The following is a 6,632-nucleotide window of genomic DNA, read 5'->3' as shown; positions in this document are numbered from 1 at the left end:
GAAATAAATCCCAAAATTTCTTGAAGAAAACTTGGACGTTTTTTTCTATGCCTTTGTAATATAAATTTTCAGCCTCATTTTCTCTAGGACCAGAGAGCCAATTCTTTGAAATGAAAACTGGGGAGAAACTTCTCATTAGAAAGAGAACAGAATGAAAAAGAGGTAATAAAAAAATCTTTTAAGTGTTTCTCCACAGATACTATTGAAAGGCTTTAGCCATCTCAGCTGGTAATCTTAACTTACTCTATCTGATAGAAAAATGACTTAGATCTAACTTGTTTTATAACTAGTACATTTTATATTCTCATGCCTGTTTCATGACTAAAATATTAAACTGAAACTGCAAGGTCTCTTTTTGCACGTCTGTGTGTTCATAAATATCTATGTATATGTGTTGTAGATATGTGCTATTTTTTGCCTGCAGTTGGTATTACTAAAATTAATTTGTAAAAGAGCTCTATTTAATTGGTTTAAAAACAAACAAGCACTAACATGAGTTTAAATTTAACAGAAACTTGCCCAAATGACTTTTGAGTTTACATGATCTGGGATTAATCTTGAATAAATAAAAGCTAGTTTATGGTTTTCAGTTAAATTAAAACAAGCATGGCTTTAGAGTGATCAACAATGATCAACATGTATCATGTAGACATACAACTTTTATTCCAACTGGATTTATTATTCAAAAAAGTTCATGTTTCTCTGTCACAAAATTTGTCAGCAAGAAAAATAACTTGGTATGACAATATTTACATAGATAATCTAAACAAATGAACTAAATGGTTGTCAGACAAAAAGTTTCTAGGTGAACTTTTAAAATAGTTTCCCCAAATCTTTTTGGTAACCTGAAACCTTAAAGATATGCTAAGTTAAATCAAATGATGGATGCATGCAAAATCGCTTCAGTCGTGTCTGACTCTTTACAACCCTATGGACTATAGCCCACCAGGCTCCTCTGTCTATGGGATTCTCCAGGCAAGAACACTAGAGTGGGTTGCCTTGCCTTCCTCAAGAGGATCTTCCTAGTTCAAAGGTCGAACTCTTCTGTCTCCTGAATTGGCAGCTGGGTTCTCAACACTAGTGCCACCTGGGAAACTCTTAAGTGATGGCTAGTCATTGACTAGATCATTCTCAAATAAGATAAAATTCTGAAACACTGATTATCAAGCACAGGTTTATATACTTTTGGCTTCCTTTTACATAAAAACTTATGATATTTGGATGCCATGCTGAGAACTTTTCTATGAGAAAGCACCTGTTTCTAGAAATTATAAAAAGTACTTATAAGTCTGCCGATCCACAAAATGCTAATAGAGAAGACAGTTCACGATTGCTTACTTTTTCATTTTCAGTAAAAATTAAAGATTTGTAAAAGTTAGAAATTCTAATATATGTGATTAAAGCTAAAAGAAGCAATAAAGAAAACATCTCTGTATGCAAGAAAAGTAGGATGTGTGTTTTGAGTAAAAAAAAAAAAGATTTATGAAAAAGAAATCTTTGAAAAGAGATTTTATGTGTGGTCAGGACTGGCTAAGATTGGAATGAAATAAAGTAAATGTGGCCCAGGTCAGCCTCGCTTCTGCCCACACCTCCTCCCCGGCCCCCACGCGGTCCCACTCCTCGGTGACCTCCTCCCATTTCTGCCCCCTCCCCAGATCACCTTCACGGTCACCTTTCACGTCTCCCCCACAGCCACCCTGGGAGACAAGCTGCTTCTTGCCACCAGTGTGAGCAGGTGAGCTGGGCCAGGGCCAGGGCAGCGCCCGCTCCCTCTCAGTCTCCTCCCCTGGGGAACTTGCCAGCTGGGATTCTCATCTTCTTCCAGTGAGAATAACAGCCCCAAGCCACCTTCCAGCTGGAGCTGCCTGTGAAGTATGCCGTCTACACCGTGATCAGCAGGTGCCGCACCATGACCTCCAAGGGGTCCTTGCCCATCACGCTGTGGGGCGTGGGGAATTCTCTCTCTCTGTAGGAGCTGAACATCGGCCAAGTTTAAGTTTTATCGCCACCCTCTCAATTGGTAGATGACACTACTAGGAGCACTTATCAATCGAGTGCTTACTGTGGGCTATTGATGATAAAAATAATTGTGAAATTATTGTCAATAGAAAGTGAAAGTGAAGTCGCTCAGTCGTGTCCGACTCTTTGCGACCCGTGGACTCTAGCCCACCAAGCTTCTCCGTCCATGGGATTTTCCAGGCAAGAATACTGGAGTGGGTTTCCATTTCCTTCTCCAGGAGATCCTCCCGACCCAGGGATCGAACCCAGGTCTCCCACATTGCAGGCAGACGCTTTAACCTCTGCACCACATCCTACATTTATTAGAGGCTGAAGTTCTCAGAAGCCTTTCTTAAAAGCCTCAAGATTAGACTTCCCTGGTGGTCCATTGGCTAAGACACTGTGTCCTGATGCAGAGAACCCGGGTTGGATCCCTGGTCAGGGACCTAGATCACACATGCCACAAAAAAAAGCTCACTTTCTGCAACTTAGACCTGGTTCAGCCAAATTAATAGATCAGTGTTGTTTAAAAAGCCTCAAGATTGTCCCAGGTCCCCTAAGACACATGAGATGTGACCTTGTTTTCAAGGTTCTTACAGCCTTATTGGGGGAGCAGTGTTACCCTGATACAAGGCAGAATCTCATCAGGGGCCTCCCCGAGGTTCTGTGTCCTGAGGCTGTGTGAGTTTCCAAGGTGGCAGAGAGGGGGTCCCTGGGCTTCCTGTCATGGAGGTGGGGAGCCTTCAGCTACACATTGACAGGTCCGTGGCTTTGGGCTTAACCCTTGGCATCCAGGCAGGACGATTCCTCAACCCAAGAACAGATTGACACCCTGTGGGGCATTTATAACCACCAGAAGGAGATGGCCTGCTCGTTGCAGAGGTTGGGGATCAGGGAAAAGTTGGATGAAAGGAAAAGGGCTTTCGTGCTGCCCAGGGAGGGGCGCACATGGTGTGTGACGCTAAGGAGTCAAGTCAGAGGCTTGAGCAGACACCTTCCTTCAACAAATACCTTCCTAGCAGCTGCTATGTTCCAGGCAGGGGGCTATGACGACTTTCTGTAAATTCACTTGTCATTCAGCTAAGAGTTATTGGGCCCCTATTGTGTGTCATCAACACCAGACGCAAACCCCTGCTTTTGTGAGATCTATGCACTCGTGACTTGAAACAGGCCCAGGTGGTTTAACCCGGGTCCCCCCAGCCCCACCACTGGTCCCACCCACGGGCCTCCTGGGTGACATCCTCCTGCCCAGGGTTTCACACTCTCCTTCAGTCCTGCACACCCTTTCAGCCCAGGCAGGTGCAAGCTGGGAGCCTGCTTGCTGGCATGTGCTCTGGGGTTGTCACACTTGCTTGCAGGAGACCCACAAGCGGGACACACCATGCCTGTGACTCTGTGGCTCAGTGGTATTGTTCACTTGTGACTCTGGGTGGGGACACTCAGGGGACAAGCTGAGGCGTCTGGTGGAGCCCTTCTGGGTCTAGAATTTGGATAATGCTGGCAAAGGAGTGAGTGGAGCAGAAGTGAGACCAGCCACCCCGGGAGGGCCAGGCTGGTCACTGGGTTTCCAGATGGGCCTGGGCAGCCTCAGGTGGGGTGCCTTCACTGACCCCAGCGATTTTCTTTCTCCTTCCTCCCTCAGCAGGCTGGCTTCTTCAAACGTCAGCGCAAGGGAATAACGAAGGGAGCAAACGGACAGACTGTCCTAGGAAATGAAACAGGAGACCGCCAAGTTGTACAATAAGAAACTACCTCCTGTTGTCGTTTGGATCTGCTCTGCCCTGAGAGGTTCCCTGGCCTTCTTACTCTCACCCCAGGCAGGCCTGATGGGGAAGAAGCATTCCAAGCAAGGGGAGCTGGGATCAGCTGCTTTCTGCCTTTGGGAGGATGCAGTGTGTTTGCACAAATCACCTTGCCGGGGAGGGGGCCTTGGTCTTATCGAGGCTCCAACTGGAAATCCCAGGACAGGATCCCTGCTATGCAATCTGAGGACTTGACTTGGAATTTCTACCTAGAAATCCATGGACGAGAGCCTCAGTTTCCACTCTCCGTTTGTCTGCTAACCACTGATGACCTCTCTAAAATACAGTACTGAGCCAGGCGCGCGTCTTCATCCATCTTCAGTGGCTCCCCATCACTTGAAGTGCAACTTCTGAACTCGCCAGCTTGATGTTAGAAATCCAATTCCCTTTCTAAAAGTCTGGCTTTGGAACACACAGCATAAGCTGCTCTGTGCCTCTCTGTCACCTTCATTTCTATAGGTGAAAGGAAGCGGTTCAGCTGAGAATCTGAGCCCAGATTTCTGGAAGTGAGTTGGGAATGAAATGTCTGCATGTTGGAACTCGTGAACATGAACTGGTCAGCGTTGGAGGGATGAGTGCCCCTCCCCCTGGAAGGGGCATGGCCTTGATGCCACTTGGGCTCAAACAGCTCCAGAGTCTCCCAGAGATTAAAAGAGGCTCAGGGTTGGCCAGCCTGTAGTACCTTCTAACTTCAGCCCTTCATTCTGACCTCAGACTCCATGCTGGGAACTGCTGGCAGTTTAGTCTTTAGTTCCCCATTTGTTTGGAATCTGTTTGCAGTCCCCATTCTTTAAAGACTGCTAGTTCAACCCCTCCCCCAGTCCCTATCTTTTTTTTTTTTTTTAAAGAATGCTTCTTTAAAAAAAAAAAAAGTGGCTATACTGGGTCTTCTAGTTGCAGCAAGCAGGCTTAGTTGCCCCTTGGGAGGTGGGATCTTAGTTCCCTGATCAGGGATTGAAGGCAGATTCTTAACCACTAGACCACCAGGAAAGTCCCCTCTACCAGTCCCTGGTCTTTTGACTACTGGTGGTGTCCACAGTTCTAGGTCCTCAGTTACTGTCAGTTTCTGTTAGTGAGCACAAGAAATAAAGACTGATGGGAATCTCAGAAGCCAAAAAGTTGCAAAAAAAATGGTGGGAACGGATCAAGCAGTTTCCTGCCACCTAACTCAAAGATCCCAGTGTCACAAGGGCAGGATAAGTTGGTCACAGAATGAATTAATTTGATAGTAGGTCACCTGCCAAAATGTCCAGAAAATTTTTATGCAGTGAGACAAACTGTTAAATACTGTATGATCTCCAACCAAATGACATATCCTTTTAGGTACTGGTGTGGCTCTGAGACACCCAAAGGCTTAGCTAATAAATAAATACACTCGAGAGAGAGATGCATAGACTCAGCTGTGGCCCAGTATAGGCTCAGCTGTGACCTGATAGCTTGAAGGACTGCTTGGACTTTGGCTTGACGTTCCTGACCTCAGAGTATTTTAAAGTCCATTTGCGGTTCCTTATAAAAAGTTCCAGCAAAGCAGTCTTAAACTTACGTGATCAGTCACTACTTTCTTATTCATTCATTTTTGGCTGTGCTGGGTCTTCGCTGCTGCACCCGGGGTTTCTCTAGGTGTGGCACTCGGGCTTCTCACTGTGGTGGCTTCTCTGATTATGGAGCACCAGCTCTAGGGCATGTAGGTTCTGTAGTTGCAGCTCCTGGGCTCTAGAGCACAGGCTCAGTAGTTGTGGTGGGATCAAACCTGCATCTGCTGTATTGGCAGGTAGATTCTTTACCATTGAGCCTCTTGGGAAGCCCATGGATGCCAGATGAACACCCCAAATGAAGCAGCTGATATATATGAATGTAAACCACGTGGGGCGGGCTTTGTGATGACTGAGATATTTACCTAATGAACATGCCCATTACCTGCTGCTGCTGCTGCTAAGTCACTTCAGTCATGTCCGACTCTGTGGGACCCCATAGACGGCAGCCCACCAGGCTCCCCCGTCCCTGGGATTCTCCAGGCAAGAACACTGGAGTGGGTTGCCATTTCCTTCTCCAATGCATGAAAGTGGAAAGTGAAAACTGAAAGTGAAGTTGCTCAGTCGTGTCCGACTCTTCGCGACCCCATGGACTGCAGCCTACCAGGCTCCTCCGCCCATGGGATGTTCCAGGCAAGAGTACTGGAGTGGGGTGCCATTGCCTGGTCATGGTAAATGCTGTGGTTAGAAGGGACCCTTTCACACGGGCACCCCATATAATGCAATTGTTGCAAAACCAAAAAACAGTGCAGAAAGCTTTACTGAATTTCCTGTCTCAGCTTTCCCTCATAGGTCTTACAGATGCAACCAAGTAAAAGGGCTCAGGTACCCATGGTGCAGAAAGCCAAGCTGTGACAACAGGCGTTTGCAGCAAGGTAAGGATTTATTGCTTGGGAATGACAGACAAGCCTCAGATCCACTCCAACCTGGTCTTTGAGTTAAGGGTTTGGTTTTCTTTTTATTTCCTAAGGTAAGGAACAAAGAGGCTGGGATCGATCATTTCTTATGACAATTCTTTTTTAAAAAATAATTTTAAAAATTTATTTATTTTTGGCTGTGTTGGGTCTTGGTTGCTACACGCTCACGTTCTCTAGTTGTGTGTGAAGCCCTCTCATTTTGGTGGCTCCTCTTGTTTCAGAGCAGGTGCTCTAGAGCGCGGGCTTCAAGAATTGAGGCATACGGCTCTGTAGTTTCAGCTCCCATGCTCTAGAGCACAGGCTCAGCAGTTGTGGTGCCCTGGCTTGATTGCCTTATGGCATGTAGGATCTTCCCAGACCAGGGATCGAACCCGCACTGGCAG

This window comes from Oryx dammah, unplaced genomic scaffold (assembly GCF_014754425.2).
Source record: "Oryx dammah isolate SB20612 unplaced genomic scaffold, SCBI_Odam_1.1 HiC_scaffold_2, whole genome shotgun sequence".
NCBI lineage: Eukaryota > Metazoa > Chordata > Mammalia > Artiodactyla > Bovidae > Oryx > Oryx dammah.
This window is presented reverse-complemented; position numbering follows the sequence as displayed.